Raw genomic sequence first — 20,897 nt, 5'->3', positions numbered from 1 at the left:
TTCTCTTTTACACCAATATATTGTAGAGTGTCTGGTGTGGACAATCGAAATGCAATTATTCTATCAGATAAGTGACTCATCAGCTCTTCAGAGTGGTATATGTCACTACAGTCAAATTGCAGAGAAAGATATGTACATCTCTCATTCCTTAGAAAAGAAAAAGTCATGTCCTTCTCCCTTTCCTTAGAATAGAAAAATTTGTATACTTCTCCCTTGCCTTATAACAGAGAAAGATACATACTTCTCCCTTTCCTTAGAATAGAGAACGACACATACTTCTCACTTTTCCCTTGAGAATATATTCTGAATTGTAGTTAAATATGGGAACGGTAGGGACCACAAAATTAATTACCGAGGCTTTCTATTATGAAAATAATTTCAAATAATTAATTTGAATTATTTTTACCATAATAAATTACAAATCATTCCACTAGAAATTCGTAATTGCACTCCTCTATTTATATTTTGAAATTCCCCATTAAAAAAATATGTAATTCCCCAATATTAAGATTACAAATACTAATCAATAAATTTAATTACTGACAAACTTAATTCAATGATCAATTTCCTTTAGAGAACTGCTTAACTTATTTCTTGTGCCAGATTCATAAATCCACTAGCAAGGCTTGACACGATGAAATCTTTTAAGCTTCTCAAAAAGGCATATCATCAATGTTTATATCGAGACATGGTTTTCGTCAACTAATTTATTATTTCATCAATATATATTATCATCGTCTAATCTACTAGGAATATTGACCCATCTTAGAGTCTCACATTTTAAAAAATCGAAATGATAATTAATATATACAAATAATAATAGTTATATCAGGATTAAGAAGCACAAGAAGTTGGAACTATACCATTCCCATAATCAAGATAAACTACATCTTGTGCTACAATTGTACTAATGGCATGTCCAATTCTCATCTTAGACTGTGAACAAAAAAACTTTATACTTATAAGAACCATTGATTTATTCCTCTGTTTATAAGCTTAAACTCTATACACTAAATCATCTACTATATAAGTAAATAGACACCATAAACAAATATATGATCTATTAAAATAAATAAATAATTATTCTATAATAAATAATATACCTAAACACGTGGATAATAGTATATATCCCAAAAATATGCTCATTTAGTGGGGGATTACTACCCAACTTTGCATAATGTTTCTGCAGACCAAATAGTTGTTGTTCTAGATTTTTTATTTATTTATAATTCTTACAAACAGATTAATATGATATTTTATCATACAAATTTCTTCCTTAAAGGGTAACATTAAGATATCATCAAACTAAAAATGCATTAATATAAAACAATATAACATCAGTCTCAAACGTATATTTCAATGATTAAACACAAACAGTACTATCATCATTTGTCTCAGAAACTAAACATTAAGCACATTCATTCCAACCATTCATAAGTATGTACTACATCCATTCAAACAATTACGATACTTAATTATCTAATACAACTGCATGATGAAACATCGTTGATTGTTATCTGGATTTCTTCAATCGGAGGATCTTCTTACATTCATACGTGAAGTGGATCCACTAGCTGCATCACTTAGCTACAAAAAGAATTTAAGTTATAATTAATCAAAAGGACCACAGTAAAATCATATTCAGTAAACTACAACTAAGCTAACTAAAAGAAATCAACTTATACGTAGTGTCAAGTTTAATAAACATAAATGTTTTATTTGGATCATGAATTAATCATTGAGAAGGCGAAAATATAAAAGTAACCCTCCAAATCAAGGAAAAATGTTTAAGGATCCAAAAATTTATTGTACTGAGTTGAAAATGGTTCAAGAAAATGATAGATGAGTCTTCGCTAGTTATTTTATTCAATTAGCTACTTACATAAGCAACAATGAAGATAAAGCATAATAAACAAAGATGGCTACTCTTACATAACAACATAGTAAAACTACTAGTACCTATACCTAAAGAAGATAAATAAATAAACATCATCTGAAAAGCTTTTTCAAACGGCCATAACTTCTACCTAATTTTGTTGACAACTTTTTCAACAGAAAGAAAAATATGAATACAAGCTATCTGCATACAATTTATCCACAGAGCACATGAGCCAGTTCATGTTCTCAAACACTTAAGCCATAAAATTTCACTTTCTCCCGGAGTTCAAATCTAGTCTAAACACTTTTGGCCATAAAATTCCCCACATGTTTTCAGCAATTCCAAAAAATAACCTGTTTTAAATTTTTTTCACGACAAATTGCTCTAAAAAATTCAAAAACCCACATGGAAGATAATAGAAGATGTAAACTAGAATTTAAAGACCAAAATCAAACAAATTAGGAAGATAGGTACCTTAAATGAGTAGATCTGCGTTCCAAAATATGACAAAATCAAAATTATCAGAAAGCTACTAGATGAAGAGCTCTGTTTCTCCCAAAAAATTTGTATGTCAAAACCTAAATCTCACTGAATGGGTTAAGAGTGAGAGAGTGAGAAAAGAGAGCTACGAGAGTGAGAGAGAAGAGCTTTTACAGGCGCTTAGAGAGAGAAAAGTTGAGCTTATAGAGAGAGAGAAATGTTGAGCTTGGAGAGTGAGAGAGAAATTTTGAGCTTAGAGAAAAAAAAATATGCGCCTTTTTAAAAAATAAAAAATAAAAAATCAGCTTAGCACTTCTGCAACTTAATAAATATTTGTAGAGGTTAAAATAACCCCCACATTAACTATTATTTAGGGGAGGTTATAGTAATCCCCTCAATTAAACCTCCACAAGTCTAGCTTTTTTTTGTAGTGGATGATCATGTTCATGATAACCACGCCATGGATGAGAGAGTGAGTATGATCAGAATATATAAGAAAGAGAAAAAAAATTAAAAAATAAAATCAAGGTCATGTTCAAACCGTCTATCTCTAGCATAAAAAAAAGAAACGAAGGCAAAATAAACAGGATCACATAAAGGAAGAGGAAACATGCAAACAACAAACTCCTAAGTCAGAAAGCGAGAGGCAACCAGATGGACATATTGAGGCAGAAAACAACAATAATTAGATGAATTACAATGGCAGTTGACACCAAGCAGAAAAACGCTATGTCTCCTAACAACTCTTAGGAAAAAGTGGAAAATACCTACCCATATGAAGAACTTGTTGAAAAAGAACAGCCAGGGATCAATCTTGTAAGCAAGTCTACTAGCTTACATACTAAGATGAAAAATCAAGAACCTTTACAATTAGTGGTGGAGCTTAACAGTGAGGACTTAGTTGATCAATCCCCTAGGCCTCCAGAAAACATTTCGAAAGATATTATCAACTGCATAAAGGACAAAGATCTCACTACATCCAGTTCTACAATCTCCAACAGAGAAAAAGAGGGATCATAAGCACAATGAGAAAATACTCAGTACAAGGATGATGATACTGTATATACTAGAGGAAGAAGCAAACAACAAAGAAGAAGCAAAAGATCCAATGTAAAGACTCATTCTCCCAGTATGAAAAGAGAGCATAAACAAAACAAAAACCCCTCCTCTAGTATTCCATGATCAGTGCTATTTCCTGGAATATTAGGGGAATGAGATAAAAAAGAAGAAGCAAATCACAGAATTAAATACTTGGTTAACATTAACAAAGTGGTCTACCTTGCTATTTGTGAACCACTTGTTAATATAACTAAGATTGAGGGATGCGGGAGATTTCTTGGATTCTAATATTGTATGGCTAATACAAATGGCAAAATATGGTGTTTTTTGAATCACATTGATCAAGCTGAAGTCATTACGAATGAAGATCAACAAATTACTATTAATTTCAAGGACAAGAATGGCGCCAATGGTAGATACATATCTTCTATTTATGCCAAATGCACTTCCTTGGAAAGAAGAGAGTTACGGGATAGTTTGGAAAGTATGAGCAATTCAATAGATGATCCATATTGTATTAGAGGAGACTTCAATGCAATAATGGATCCTAAGGAGAAACTAGGGGGCATACCCCACAGGCCTAGTAGGTGTTTTGACTTTATTAGCACCATGGAGGCATGTGGACTATCTGATATTAGTTTTGTTGGTCCTAGGTATACTTTTTGTAAAAATAGGAGATCCGGTAAAAGTGTAAAGGTATGACACCTAGACCTAACTCAACCCCAAAAGTTAGCTCATGAGGGGAGGTTTACCCAAGTCCGTATAAGGAGACCATTAGTCCATTCGCCAACCAATGTGGGACTAAACCCGCCCCCCCTATGCCCAGGCCCGGGCCCGACTGACGCGTGGATTGGGAGCCCCAATGGGAATGGACCTCGCTCTGATACCATGTAACTTATATTATATGGAGAATGACTTGTGTCTTTCTATTCATCAAAAAAGGATACTTATACAAATACATATGCTTCTATAAAAGGAAACTAATCAAAGTAAATCAAGAAAATCAAAACTCAACTAAGAATCTGCTCATATAATTAAGTTAGCTATATATGGAAGATATAATATTTACACCTAATATATTCTGTAACACTCCCTCTCAAGATGGAGCATAGATGTTGATCATGCCCAGCCTGTCACAAAGATAACTAACCCGAGCTCCATTTAATGCCTTTGTGAACAAATCAGCTAGTTGCTCTCCTATCTTTACATAACCAGTGAAAATCAAGTTATATTGGCTCTTCTCACAAATAAACTGACAATCTACATCGATATGCTTTGTTATTTCGTGATACACATGATTTGACGCAATATGAAGAGCAGCTTGATTATTACACCATAGATTTGCTGGTGTAAAATGTCTCATTCCAATTTATGTCAATATGTGATGTATCCACATGATCTCACACGTGGACTGCGACATAGCTCTATACTCAGATTCATCACTGGATTGGGATACAACACCTTGTTTATTACTTCTCCATGACACCAAATTACCACCAACAAAGACACAATAAACAGTAGTAGATCGTCTATTGGGTTTATATCCAGCCCAATCAGCATCAGCAAAGCACTCAATGTGAGTATGTCTGTGGTTACCATATAAAATGCCAAGACCAGGAGATCTTTTCAAGTAGTATAAGATTTGTTCGAAGGCTTCCCAAGTTTTGACTGTAGGTGCAGACATGAATTGGCTAACAATACTCACTGCAAAAGCACTATCTAGATGAGTTATAGTGAGATAGTTTAGTTTCCTTACTAGCCTCTTATATCTCTCTAGATCATCAAAGGGGCTGCCATCATCTCGGGTCAGATGTACATTAAGGACCATTGGAGAACTACAAAGATTGGCTGCATACTTTCCATTTTCCACAAGTAGGTAAAGGATATACTTTCTCTGAGATAGAAAGATCCACTTCTTATTTCTAGTTACTTCTACTCCCAAAAAATATTTTAGTTGTCCCAAATCTTTTGTGAGGAATTTAGTATGCAAGAATGACTTCAATGAAGAGATCCCTGAATAATCATTTCCTATAATAACAATGTCATAAACATATTCCACAAGAAGAATAATGCCAATTGTTGATTGTTTATAAAAGACTAAGTGATCACACATGCTCTTTTTCAGCCCAAATTGCTGAACTACTTCACTGAATTTGCTAAACCAAGAACGAGTGTTTTGTTTCAAACCATACAAAGATTTCTTCAGGTAAGAAACCTACCCATACTCCCCCTGAGCAACAAATCAAGGTGGTTGCTCTATATATAGTTCTCCTTGGATATCACCATGAAGAAATACATTCTTGATATCCAGCTAGTGCAACAGCCAATTCTTAGATGCAACTAAGGAAATAAATAAGTGAACAGAGGTGAGTTTAGCCACCGAAAGAAAATGTGTCTGAATAATCCACCCCATAAGTTTGAGAATATCCTTTAGCCACTAGTCGAGCCTTAAGTCCAGCCATAGAGTCATCTGGATTAACTTTGACCACAAAGACCCATTTGCATCCCACTGCCTTCTTTCATTTTGGTAAATCCATCAAGTTCAAAGTGTGATTTCATCTAGTGCATGTATCTCCTCAAGCATTGCATTATACCATTTAGTGTGACTCAATGATTCCTTAACTATCTTAGGAACAACGATAGAGTCAAGAGAAACAATCAAAGATCTACACATAAATGAAAAATGACCATAGGAAACAAAATTAGCAATGGAGTATTTGGATTGCAACTACGTGTACCTTTGCGAACAAGATCTTCTGGAAGATCAGACGAATGAGGATCTAATAACAAAGGGACTGGTGTAGGACATGTATCATTGGCCTCACGCCTCCTCGAGTAAAGTTGTACAACCGGAGGTCTTACTACCGTAAATGGTACATGAGTTGACGGTAGAGTACTCAATTGATCCTCAATAGATGATCTGAAATATGGAGGGAAAATATTTGATTCTTTTGTCAAAACACGAGTGACCTCATAGACTAACCACTCATCTACCTTCCCCTGACTTGTAGAAATGGGAGGTGCATAAAACAAAGGTGTAGTCACTGATAATACCACATCAGTTAATACCAAATATTTGCCAAGTTCAGTAGAATAATATCAATACCCCTTCTGAAGATGAGAATAGCCCGAAAAATGCACTTCAATGCCTTTGGATTCTAGTTAGTGACAAATGGTCGAACATCTCGAACATAACAAGTGCTTCCAAACACCTTGGGTTCTACCGGAAATAGTGACTTGTTTGGAAACAGAAGACTATAAGGCACATTACCATCAAGAACAGTGGATGGCATACGATTAATCAGAAAACAAGCCGTAGAGATTGCATCTGCCCAAAATTATTTAGGAACCTTCATTGGGAACAAAAGTGCTCGAGTTGTCTCAAGTAGATGCCTATTCTTCCTCTCATCAACTCCATTTTGGGAGGGTGTATCAACACATGAAGACTAGTCGAGAATACCGTGTTGTCTCATGTATGATTGAAATGATTTTATGATATATTTGTTAGCATTGTCAACCCTTAGAATACGTACTGAAGCATTGAATTGTGTTTTGACTTCAGCATAGAAGGCAAAAAAGTTAGTAAACACTTTTGAGCTCCTCTTCAAGAAATAAATCCAAGTCATACTAGAAAAATCATCCACAAAAGTAATAAAATACTTATGCCTAGTTTTGGAAATGACAGGCCATGGTCCCCAAACATCAGAATGAACCAACTCAAAAGCTGACTAATCTTCCTTATTAACCGTTGGACTTAATGAGTTGCCATGATGTTTTGAAAATCAACATGACTCGCATTCTAATGAAGAAATATTCTGGAATTGTGAACAATGCTTCTTTGGCAAAGGTAGAGAAAGATGTCCCAATTGACAATGTGCTTCAAATGGACACACAACACTAGAGCATGCAACAAACTGAGGCACCCATTCATCCAAAATATATAGATCGACTTGATAGAGTGTTCGTTAATGATCTACGGGCAGAAAATTATCAAACCAACACCACAAAACATCTGGTTAGAATTCACAGACCTTTACTGATGAAAAGCCACTTTGATCAGAATGATTTCATCAGACACTTTAGATGCACTCGGTATCATCAGGACTTCCTTTAGGTAGTGCAACTCTTAGAATATGAACCTCATTGGTAATGCCATGTGGAGATTACAAAGTGAGTTAAAAGCTCCCAGCAAAAGACTCAGTCAGTGGTCTAGAAACACCATTGGAGATATTTATGAACAAGTTAACACTTGGGAAGCTAAGGTGCAACTTCTGGAAGAACTAATCCTGTCAATAATACTGAACAAAGAAGGGAGGAATTGAACAATGAGTATGCAGAGTATGTGAAATGGCTCAATATGTAAGAGGCTCTTCTTAGGCAAAAGGCTAGAATCGGTTTGTTTAAAGATGGAGATTGTAATAGCAGGTATTTTCACAGTGTTATTAGAGATAGGAGGAAGAAACTTCATATTCACGGGATCAAGAACCACAATGATAGATGGATTCATGGGGAAAACAAAATTTCCAAAACTGCTATTAGGTGTTACAGGAAACTTTTTAATTTGGAGTAGCCTGCTATGAATAACAACTTCTCCTCGAGTGTATTCCAAGTCTGATTACTAATGATGATAATGAAGCACTTCACAAAACTCATATGGAGGAAGAAATCAAAGATGTAATATTCAATATGAGTGCTGACAACAATGCAGTCTTGGGTTTTATTTGCCCTTACTTTCTTACCATAAATAGGTTTTCCTTTTAGAAAAAGGTTTAATTTTTTAACTAGTCCTTTTCTTGTAGGAAAAGGTTTGAAACTCTATAAAAAGTGACTTGTTCTTTCTAACTTAATCACCATTCACAATATAGTCCTATGAGCTTTGAGAGTTTTGGTTAGGAGGAGAATTTGTGGGACACAAGTGATATATTATCACTTGTGTGAACCTCCCATGTATTCTGAGTGAATTGGTTGAGGTTATTTCTCTCTATATTTTGTACTCTCATATTTATATAGTAGATTGCTAATCTCCTTTTTAGACGTAGGTCGATTGACCGAACCATGTTAAATTTTTGTGTCTTTTGTTGTATTTCTGGTTTGTCTTCTTCCTCATGGTCTTTCTAGGTTTGCTTTTGTAGGTTTTTAACGGAGAATAACTGATGTTTACTCAGACAAAAAAGAGAAGAAACAAGGTTAAGTTTCTTTTATTATTGAAAATAATGATTGCAATATAAATACATGAATTCATAACTTAAAAAGCTAAAGAAAAGGAGTGAAATAAGCAAACATTATCTCCAATAACTAAAGCCAAAAATATTGCAAATAACTAATCAGATTCTACAAAATACTGCTGCCTAATTTATCTGAACTTAATCCTACTTTTAAGCTGAATATTGATACAGCAGAAAGTGGAACTAATCTCCAGGTTTTGAGGCATCACTTTAAACACTCCTCCGTGACTCAAGAGCAGCAATCCCAAGCCTTTTTCTGAGAAATTCGAATCTTGCTCTATGTAGGGCCTTAGTTAAAATATCAGCAGTCTGAAAGTCAGTTTTGCAGTGCACCAAGTCTATGTCTCCATTCTTTTGCACCTCCCTCAAGAAATAAATCTTGATCTTGAAATGTTTTGTCTTTCCATGCTAAATAGGATTATTTGCAATTGAAATTGCAGCTTGATTATCAACAAAGATTTCGGTGCTCTTCTTTTGCTCCATATACAAATCTGTTCACAGCTGATGCAGCTGCAATGTACTCTGTTTCAGCTGTAGATTGAGCCACAATATCTTGCTTCTTTGAACACCAAGTGAACATTCCAGAACCAAAACTAAAACAGTAACTTGAGGTGCTTCTCATATCATCTGAGCTACCAGCCCAATCACTATCAGAAAATCCAAGAAACTGAAAGTCTAATTTTTTTTAAACATTAAGCCAAAATTCGCAGTACCTTTAACATATCTAATCACACGTTTAGCTGCTTGAAAATGAATTTCACTAGCACAATGCATATATCTTGAAAGTAAACTCACAACATAAAGAATATCTGGTTTTGTTGCAGTCAAGTACATTAGACAACCTATCAGGCTCCTATAAAGTCCTTCATCATCCTTTTCAGCTCCATTATCTTTGCAGAACTTCTCCTCTTGATTCATAGGAGTTGTTGTAGACTTGCATTCTTCCATTTGAACTTTATGAGAATTTCTTTAGCATATTTCTGCTGGAATATGAAGACCTCATGTCCTTTTTGCTGAATTTCCATGCCAAGAAAGTAGAACATTTCGCCAAGGTCTGTCATCTCAAAAACTTCCATCATTTTAGTCTTGAACAAATTAATCAAGTTCAAATTGCTACCTGTAACTAGTAAGTCATCTACATACAAAGAAGCAATGGTTAAATCAGAATCTTCTTTTCTAATATAGAGTGTAGACTCGCTGAGACTTTTTGTAAAGCCTAAGCTCAGAAGAGGAGCATCAATTCTTCTATACCAAGCTCTAGGAGCTTGTTTTAAGACATACAATACCTTCTTTAGAAGGTACACTTTTTCTTCTTTGCCTTTGATAGAAAAACCTTCAGGTTGTTCTACAAAGATTTCTTCTTCAAGGTAGCCATTTAGGAAAGCTGATTTCACATCAAGCTGGTGTATCTTCCATCCCAGTTGAGCTGCTAAAGCTAACAACATTCTTATAGTATCCAAACGGGCAACAGGAGAAAAAGTTTCTGAAAAATCTACTCCAAACATTTGTGCGTACCCTTTTGGAACCAGATTGGCCTTGTACTTGTTTATGGAACCATCAGGATTGAGCTTGGTCCTATAAACCCACTTGACTACAATAGCCTTCTTGTGTGATGGTCTGTCAACCAGTTCCCATGTGTTGTTCTTTTCTATCATTTTGAGCTCCTTGTGCATTGCATATCTCCATTTTTCATCTTTAGCAGCCTCCATAAATCCTCCTGGTTCTAAAATTGCAATATTACACCTTTGATATATATTAGAAAGTGTTCTTGTGCCTCTAACAGGCACATCATCAACATCTTCATCTAGAGATTCTAGATTTTTTTGCTTTTCATCATCTTGCCAACTCCAGGTGTCATTTTCCACGAACTTGACATCTCTACTAACAATGAATTTGTCATTTTGAGGTTGATAGATCATATAAGCTTTTGAGAGACTGCTATATCCTACGAAAATTCCAGGTTCAGCCTTCTTATCCAACTTATATCTTTTCACCTAAGGTACATAAGAAAAACAAAGACAACCAAATATTTTCAGATTTGTTAGCAAAGGTTTGTAACCAAACCAAGCCTCAAGTGGTGTCTTCTTTTGCAAGGCCTTAGTTGGCAATCTGTTTAGCAGATATACTGTTGTATTTGCAGCTTCAACCCAAAAAAATTTTGGCAGCCCTTTCTCATGGAGCAAACACCTTATCATCTCCATTAGCATCCTATTTTTTCTTTCCACTACTCCGTTTTGTTGGGGAGTATAGGGTGATGTTAGCTGATGCTCAATACCTGCTTCATTGCAAAACTTGTTGAATTTTTCTGAAGTATACTCGGTTCCATTATCGGTTCTTATCACCTGAATTCTGCAACCACTCTGATTTTCCACAAAAGCTTTGTATTTCTAGATTACATCAGTGACCTCAGATTTATAATTCAAAAAATAAATCCAACAATATCTGGTACAATCATCAATAAAGGTAATATAGTACTTACTACCCTTTAAAGATAGTGTTTTATGAGGTCCTCCTACATCCGTGTTAATAAGTTGCAGCTTCTGCTTTGCCATCCATGATCAATTCTGAAAAGGCAACCTTGTTTGCTTCCCATACTGACAAGCTTCACAAGCAGGCAGGTTCTTCTCAAGGCTTGGAAGACCTTCTGCTAGTTGATTTTCTTTCATGAAGAGTATAGCATCATGATGAAAATGTCCGAGACTTTTGTGCCATAGTTCTGAGTTATTTTCCAACTTGATAACTAATGCTTGATCCTCGTCCAACAGGTTCAGGGCAAAAAAATTTCCTCTCATCTTGACCTTGAACATCTCTTTATTATCAGCATCCTTGATGACACATGCTTTTTCTTCAAACAACACTTTCATACCATTTTCAAGTAGTTGTCCAACACTTAAGAGGTTTTGATCAAGATCAGGAACAAAAAGAACATCAACTATAAGTTTCAAACCTGTAAGGCTTTCAATTGCAACAGTTCCTCTACCTCTCGCATCGAGATATTCTCCATTTCCAATTTTCACTTTGGAAATAAAAGATCTATCTATATCTTGAAAGAGTTCTTGGTTGCTAGTCATATAATTTGTGCATCCACTATCAATTAACAAACTTTCAGAAGCGCTTTTGCTAGCAAAACAAGTTGCTACAAACAATTGCTCTTCTTGATATTGACTTACTGCAGCCTTAGCTTCTTCTTGTTGCGGTTGTGACTTGCATACCCTCTCCACATGGCCTAATTGACCACATTTATTGCACTTGACGTCTGGTCTCCACCAACACTTCTGTTGAGAGTGATTTGTCTTTTTGCAATGAGGGCAGGGAGACTGACTTCCTCCCTGATTGTTGTAATTATTTCTTGGCCTCTGCTTCTTGTTCTTTTTCCTTCCTTTGTTTGACTCGTTATTCAGAGAATTAGCTTGAAAAGCACCTTCAACAGAACCTTCTTTCCTCATTAATCTCCTTTGCTCTAATGCCTGCAAAGCTTTAACAAGTTCTGCCAAGGTAACGCTTGACAGATCTTTAGAATTCTCTAAAGAAGAAATTATGGCTTCATATTTCTCAGGAAGTGTAACAAGAATCTTTTGAACAATTCTTTCATCAGCGAAATCATTACCGAACAATCTCACCTTGTTGGCCAAGTGGAGTAGTTGGCCTGCATAGTCTTCCATAGTTTCTGAATTTTTCATTCTCTTCATTTGAAATTCTCGAATCAGATTCATCACTTGCATATTTTGCACTATTACATTTCTTTGGTATTCTTTTTTGAGATACTCCCAAATTTCTACAGTAGACTTCATTTGCATAATTCTGGTAAGGATTGAAGGGGATACTGCAGAGAAAAGGCAAGCTTTAGCTTTGGCTTTCGTTGTCTTATTCTCCTTGTGATGTTTTATGTGATTCACTGTTGGATTATCACCGAGAGGAGTTACTTCATAGTCCTCTTCTACTGCTTCCCAGAGATCCAGCGCTTCAAGATGAACCGTCATTCTAATTGCCTAAGCTTGATAATTCTCACCATTGAAGATTGGTGGAGTTAAGAAGCTTGTTTCAAAATTCATTTTCTATAAACTATTTAAGATAGTAGTTCAAAGAAGGGTTTATATGGTTCACTCTCTTCTCACAGATCCCTCAAGATGGCAATGCTTTAATACCAATCTGTAGGTTTTTAACAGGAGAATAACTGATGTTTACTCAGAAAGAAAATAGAAGAACAAGGTTAAGTTTCTTTTATTATTGAAAACATGACTGCAATATAAATACATGAATTCATAACTTAAAAAGCTAAAGAAAAGGAGTGAAATACGCTAACATTATCTCCAATAACTAAAACCTAAAATATAGCAACTAACTAATCAGATTATGCCAAATACTGCTGCCTAATTTATCTGAACTTAATCCTACTTTTAAGCTGAATATTGATACATCAGAAAGTGGAACTAATCTCCAGGTTTTGAGGCACCACTTTCAACAGCTTTGCTAGCTTCCATATGACACTTGATTAATTTTCGGTCCTAACATGCATGACCAAATGGCTTCAATGGAAATTTTTTCATACCTGTTGGGATATTATTAAATATGACATCTGTGAATTTATTGTTGAATTTTTCTCTCGTAAAAAGCTTACAAAATATTTCACTCACCCTGGTCTGGCCTTGATTACTAAGGTTGATTCCCCTTCAAATTTCTCTCATATGAGCCCTATTAGTCTAAGCATTTTTTCCAACAAAATTGTTTCCAAAATTTTAGCTAGAAGACTTAATCCTATCCTGTATAGACTCATTTTTGTTAATCAAAGTGGCTTTATTACTGGTAGGTTGATCACTGGAAATGTTATGCATGCTCAAGAAATTGTTCATGGAATGTATAAACCTAATGTTGGTGGTAATATTATTATCAAATTAGACATGGCTAAAGCTGATGATATAATGAAAAGAAATTTTCTTAAAGAAGTCCTTAAAAGATTTGGTTTTCAGACAAATGGATCACAGTTATATGGAATCTTATTTCTAATGTTTGGTACTCCATTTTGATTAATGGTTTCTTCTCCTCTTCTCAAGGTCTCAAATAGGGTCATCCTCTATCTCCCTCTCATATGGGAGCTTCATCAATGAAAACTCTAGAGCTGGTATAGGAGGAATCATTAGGGATGCTATTAGAAACCTTATCATGGCATTCTCAGTCCCTGCTCAATGCAAGACCAACAATCAAGCTGAAGTTATGGCAACATTATATGTTACAAGATGGTGCAAGCAAGCTGGGTATAACAAATATGACTTGGAACTTGATTCTATGTTGGTGGACAACATGATTAAAGATAAGGATACCAAAAATTTAAAACTGAAAGGAATCATTCGAGACATTAGCCATGCCATGAAAGGGGTAGAAGTAAATGTTTACCACTGCTATAGAGAAGCCAACCAAATAGCTGACTTCTTTGCTAAACAAGCCTCCTCAAGTGAAAGTGGTACCTTCTATTGTTCTTTTCATAAATTTGCTAAAGAGGTGAAGGGACTATTTCTACTAGATAAGTGGCAACTTCCTAGCATAAGGAAAAGATACGACAAATGTAATTACGTTGTTAGTTGAACCAATGTATTTTGCTTATAGTATGAAAGTCTATGTCATCTTAGTCTTTCTGTAGATTGTTTAGTTTATCCTCGTTATTATCTATAAGAGGTTAGGTCCATGTCCCCCTCTGCTTTTGTAACTCTTTGGATGTTATAGACATGGTAGGGGTCAAACCTAACACCCCACACCGTTAAGGTAATGGCATGATTTTTATTTTTATTTTTTTTAAAAAGCAATCACAAACTGAATACTACAAGCAGCAAAATGTACAAATAGCCAATTAAAGGGGCCACAATTTGTGTCACTAAGTTCGAAGCAACATTCGTAAACTTTGCAAAGAACTAGACTATATTGTCAATAGGTCACAAATTAGGTAGCAGAGAAAATATAATCTACTTTTTTCGCTAATCTTGAAGTTTCAACTACAGGTCAATTCCTTCAGTAGATCAGAAACTGATCACTCCTTACTCTTCTCCACAGGAGACTCGACGTCTTTATCCACAACAACCACTGCACACTCATGAGAAGTGCTTCCACTTGATGCATCTCCCTGCATATAATTGTTGCCCATTGGTGGTGGATACACAAAATAACCATGGTGATGAGCCATTGGAAAATTATGAGGCGGGTGATTGGGCATGAGGCTGGATTAACCATATGGCGCTTCAATGGCAAAGGATCTCCTCTCAAGGATCCACGCTCACCACCTTCAAGCTCACGATAACGCTAAAAGTAGAAAGTCAAGTGTTCAACATAGTCATCAAAACCAAGCGTGTTCATGGCCCAAAGCAAGTCTTCAACAGTGATTGTCTTGCATTACTTAAGCTTGCAACGATCGTTAGCTTCGCCTGTTCCAAAGCTTATGACCTCAGAGACACATTCTTGGATGACCCGTTTGGATTCGTCGGCTATCTTAGCATGGGGAGGAAGGATCTTGTGCATGTTTCTGACCACGTTGGCTATTGGCATGAATCGGTCTTGCTCTCGAATAGGGCATTTCGAATCTTCTGCATTTACTGCAATTTCCCTGGTTGAGATGAGAAGGTAGTTCCATGCTTCTCTGCATATCTTAATTTCACATAACAACAAAGCATCAGAGTGGAATGAAAAAGAAGTGTAGTGTATATAATCAAAATATTCATCTAATTTCATCATAACTAGCTACGCTTTTGTAGTCCAAATGTCCAATTAAACATTAGTAAATCACATTTGCTATTAACTAACTTTTCAAGTATCGAAGCAATTACAAAACTAATGGCGCGCGTATATATATGTTTCACTAATTATTAGCTGGATATGAGGGTAGTGCTACTGCAAGAAGGCACTATGAATTGTGGACAATGTTCATGTACACACCAATATCTCAACTCCAAAACCTTGAGCATTAATTGATTAAGTGTTTATTTCAATCCTACAGTACATGCAAATGTAGAATCCTCCAACTAAAGACTAACATGATTGGGGAATTGAGTACCAGCAGGCAGCTTAATGATACAACTCGATAGCTTCAAATATGTCAATGTTTCTCAATTAAATATGCTATCAGGCAACACATATTTTTCATCATTGGCCATATCTAGATTAAGCTTCTAAATACCATGATTGAGACAAAAATGTCTATCCCGGAGAGAAGATGAAATCCCAGAATATTTCCAGTATTTTAAGCATGAGAATTTTATGAATTATGCTAGCAGCAGAATCCTCGATATAAGATACGTACTTAAAAAAATAAGGGATCAAACACAAGATTAGGTTGTGTAGAACATAACAGCCTCTAATGTTTTGATAAGGTTCCAGCTCTTACAGCGTATTTGATGGGCATTAACTCTAGTACTCTATGTAGTATGTCAGTTGGTAACTCAGAAATAATAGATAAGGGTCAAATATATGATTCGTCACTACATATTTTTTCTTTGATTTTTGAAATTCGAGGATAGTCAGTTCATTTCACTGACTATGAAAAGTTCACGAAAACATATAATTACATCCATAAGATTGTAGTTTATTTGCTTCAGTCATATCCTACATTGTTACAGTGATGTGCTTTTCATACATTAGTGAGTTTGAATAAATGGTATATTGGTACTAGACTAATGTAGCAGTTGGTAAAAGACCCTCTGATATAGATATTAACAGTAAGCATGTTTGCACTAATTGGGATGAAGAATCAGTCATATATGCTCTCCACTAGTGCAAGATCAAGAAATAACATCAATCTCGGTGATTTACCGCCCTTTTAGAATTCATATTCATAATTTGACAACAGATAGGAGCAGTACTAACTCAAGTCTGCACGTCAAAGCAATATCATATATCTTGGTGCTATACCGACCTTTCAGAATTCATATTCTCAAGTTGACAGCACATATGAGTAGCAACAACCCAAGTCTACATGTCAAAGCAATAACATCCATATCGATGATATACTGACTTTTTAGAATTCATATTCTCATGTTGTAGCAACTATTGAGAAATTTGTTCCATTAATGCCGGAAACATCAACAACCTTAGTACGACCATCACTGCTAGACTCAACCTCGAACTCAACTGTGTCGCCATTGAATAGGCTATGGAAACACTTAGATCCGATACCATACTAGTGAATGAAGAGATCGTCACTAAGACACTTGATGGTTCCCTTAGCCCTCTGTCCACTCTTACCCACCATTCTCACTAACAAATAGAAACCCTAAAAACCCATTGTGTGTTTCCTTTTGAATTGTCACCGTTACAAGAAAGCAATCTAATTAAGTAAAATGACCAATGACTATATTAGATTATTTTCTTGTCAAGGTGATAATTCCAAAGGAAACACACAATGGGTTTTTAGGGTTTCTTTTGTTAGTGAGAATGTCGGGTGAGAGTTGACAGAGGGCTAAGGTAACCGTGAAGTGGTTCAGTGAGGATCTCTTCATTCACTAAACTAGTATCAGATCTGAGTGTTTTCGTAGCCTATTTGATGGCGACATAGTTGAGTTCGAGATTGAATTCGTCAGTGTTGGTTGTACTAAGGCTATTGTGTAACCGGCCCTGATGGATCGAGTTTCTTAGAAGTTTCTATAACATGAGAATAAAAATTCTGGAAGGTCTGTATATCACCGAGATGGATGTTATTGCCTTACCTGCAGACTTGAGTTGTTGTTGCTCATGGTAGGCTTGGTTTTAGGAAGCCTTGGCCCCCTAGCCATGGCCTTTACCTAAAACCCTTGGCCATTGCCCTTACCCCTTGACATTAACCCTCACGTCTAGGCTCTAATTAACCCCACTAATTTTCGAGCTGTTACATTATCTCCCCCTTGGGAACATTTGTCCTCGAATGACACTTTAGATATCTCACAGAATTATAGACTCAAGACTAGCATGCCATTATGCATGACACATCATTAAAATGCACAAGTGATAGGAGGAAACATCAACTCCACATCAATAATCTCAATGCAACACTATGAAGCAGGAACTACATTAACAAACTTATTATGCCCCAAAGCATCAACATTTCTCATTTCATCGGAGGTATTACCTTATCCAACTCAAATCATGCTCATCACAATATCATTAAACACATAATGCAATTCTTCTCAAAGACACATTTAAGCATGTTCAACAATTCATCTCATGAAGCATATAGGCAACTCATACTAAAGGCATATCAACAGGAAGAATATAAATCATGGAACTCACTTTCTCATTAAAACATAAATTCATCAAAGACATGCATAACATAAGTAGATCATGGAAACACATAATCACACATGACTCCAAAACATGAAACAAGCTACAAGGAACTCTTGGTCTCAAGCCTGAATAGGAATATGCCAAATGTCACCAAACCCTAGCCACTCTCCCAATCTTCATGAGAGGGTTCATGAGTTGTGGTCCTCACCACGACTCGTGAAGATGGGCGTGGCAACTGGATGGGGTCATTTAAGTCATTTACTTTTTAAGTCCAATTAATATGGGGGTATTTTGGGTATTTTAGGGGTAAAATATATATTGATTTTAAGTCAAAATTCACAAGACTTGGTCATTAATTCACAACACCCAAATATTTCCTCAAATCCCTCTCCTATCCAATATTTCTCTCTCTATAGTTCCTCCATTGAAGAACACCAAGAACTTGAAGATTAGGGCTCAATAATCCATCATCTCAACTACAATTCATGGGCAAAGCTTCAATTAAGGTACGAGGACCTTGATTCATGGAACACTTTTCTCCATGAAGCCCTTCAAACTCTAATTTCGAAATTCGTATAATGTTCAAAAACTAGGGTTTCTATTCTAGCCATTGGTTTTTCCTAAAAATGATTTCATTATGTTAATTGCCATATATTATGGATGAATTGATGTTTAATGGTGATTTTTATTGTAAAATTCCCTATGAACCCATGTCTTACCCCATGAACCCAATTTCATGAATTATGATGGGTTTGTTGATGCAAGATGAAGACTATGAATTGTATCTATATTAACCTAGTCATTGAATCTTGTTTATTCACACTTAAATTAGTATTTATAAGTGTGATTGTGAGACTTGGTTCATAACCCTTGAAGGGGGTAAATTGTGAAAGTTTGTTCACGATTGATGAAAGTTGTATGTGAACTCATAATTCACTTGAAAGGTAAAGATCTTATCACCATTGTGTAAATTGAGGTATTATTGAAAGGTCAATTCTCCCCTTACCCTTTACACATATTCATTTATGACTTGTCTAGGATGGTGATAACATTGTTGTTGGATTGAAAGGCTATTTCTCATGAAAACACTATGAATGAAATGTGAAAGTTTTACTCACATGTTAATGTTGATTCTAAGGTTGAAAGTACATTCTCACCTTTAATGAGTCTATGAGCTATTATGATGAATTGTATTGAATGAAGGGTAGAACAGTCCTTCACACATGTGAATGCAATTTAAGACTAATTATGTATAATTTAGGAAATGCTTAGCACTGAGTGGATATGGACAATAAGGTAAAGGCCCTTCCGCAAATGCAATACGGCGGGTTTCTAGAAGCAATCTCCCTGTCCCATAACTATGTGCCAACATAGGACTTTAGCTAGTGGATCCAACTTAAGGCTAAACATGTTAATTCTACCATAGGAAAGTAGTACACTCTATTTCGGTGTGGGGTTACACGACACTGGATTCCATATAGCTCACATGGTTTATGTCGGTTATAGCTATTATTCCCTATATGACAAGGTAATGAATGAGACTTGAACTAAACTATGACTTCTTGGTTAATTTACTTAGTAGGAGTGGGGGTGTGGACTTCACTTCCACATTTCACAAGTAGACTTAGTAGGATGTTATGGGATAGTTCTTTTATATTATGATGACATTGAATGTATGCATGTCTGTTGAATGGATAGGTGATATGAATGACTCTCATTATGTTCAAGTAATGTACATGACTAGTTCCTTGTTGATGACTATTGATTTTGATGAGGTCCAAGCATGATATGAATGACCAAGGTAGCTCAAAGGAGTACTTGGTATGGTTGGTATTATGGGATGCAAACCATACATTGCAGAAGTGTTCCTAGGGGGTTGCTAAGGTGTTGGTGTTACCATGTTGTGAATATAAATGTGATTATGGCTTGTCTTTGACATTGAAAATGTATGTTGGTTTCCAAACTTGGTAAATGCATTCTTTTCAAATAAAATGTCTTTTTTATCATGTTTTAAGGATTTTATGCATGTTTCCATACTTCGTACATATTATGTGATAACCCCTTCTTCCTTCTACATCTTAATGAGTGTAGGTTCCGGCTAGGTGACTTTCACTCTCCTTTTAAAGAAAACTTGGATTGCTTATCTCCAAGTTGTGGTGAGTCCTCAAGTTGGAGGACGGGATTTCCTATTTCTTAGTTTCATTTTGTATCTCGTATATTGAGACTTTTATTGATGTGAAGGGAAAAGGCCCAAAACATTATATTCCTATGTTTAGATGTTTATGACACAAAAATCAAGATTTCCTATGATTTTCTTTAATGAAAAGTGAAGTTGAATTTCCATTGTAAAATTTTAAATTTTTCCGCATTATTTCTATGTCTTATGTAATGATGATGCTAGAGGCTTGTATGAGACCCCTTACGCCGTGTCGCGCCTAGGGGCTACCCTTGGGTTGTTACACCTTTGGTCAGTTCCATCGTCTTTTTGCTTTGGCCTTCAACATCCTCAAGTTCTGTTACATTGGGCGATCTAACACTGCATCGCAGAATCGTTCAGTGATAGGCCAACTGATCCTTTCTATCACCGACTTGATTTTCTCCTTCATGGCTTGGCACACTGGAACTTTAGGCAAGGTATTAGCCACTCGGTGACTCGCCCAATGGATTAGGCGATCAACATGCCTTCTTTTCTTTGTTCTTTCAGCTGCTTTGTTCCTTTTTGCTCGTTAGTGTCCATGCTTTGTTCCTCAATCCAAATGCCTGGAAATCAAGGATTTTACATCAGTTACTGGCAGAAAATAAGCATTTGAGGACACTAAATCTGTCCAAATAAAATTCCAAATGAGTCCAAATCTTGGACTCATCAATACCCCAACATAAAATTTTGCTTGTCCTCAAGTAAAACTCAAGTTCAGCAGTTCAAAAAGGATGTCTCAAATGGTGCTACACAAGAGACAATAATGAATGCACACAAAAAGACTCAACTTACTCATGCAAGGATCAATTGTGCATTCAAA

The 20,897-nt window shown here is 35.7% G+C and overlaps 1 pseudogene; it reads right to left on the bottom strand.

Moving 5' to 3' along the window:
- Positions 1-14,662: 14,662 nt before the first annotated feature.
- Positions 14,663-15,271, bottom strand: LOC125823215 (nuclear transcription factor Y subunit B-6-like; annotated as a pseudogene).
- Between the last annotated feature and the right edge of the window lie 5,626 nt (positions 15,272-20,897).

Source organism: Solanum verrucosum, unplaced genomic scaffold, assembly GCF_900185275.1.
Source record: "Solanum verrucosum unplaced genomic scaffold, falcon-dt-bn FXZP01000146.1, whole genome shotgun sequence".
NCBI classification, from domain to species: Eukaryota; Viridiplantae; Streptophyta; class Magnoliopsida; order Solanales; family Solanaceae; genus Solanum; species Solanum verrucosum.
The sequence above is the reverse complement of the archived record's forward strand: the minus strand, read 5'-3'. Positions and strand labels throughout refer to the sequence as shown.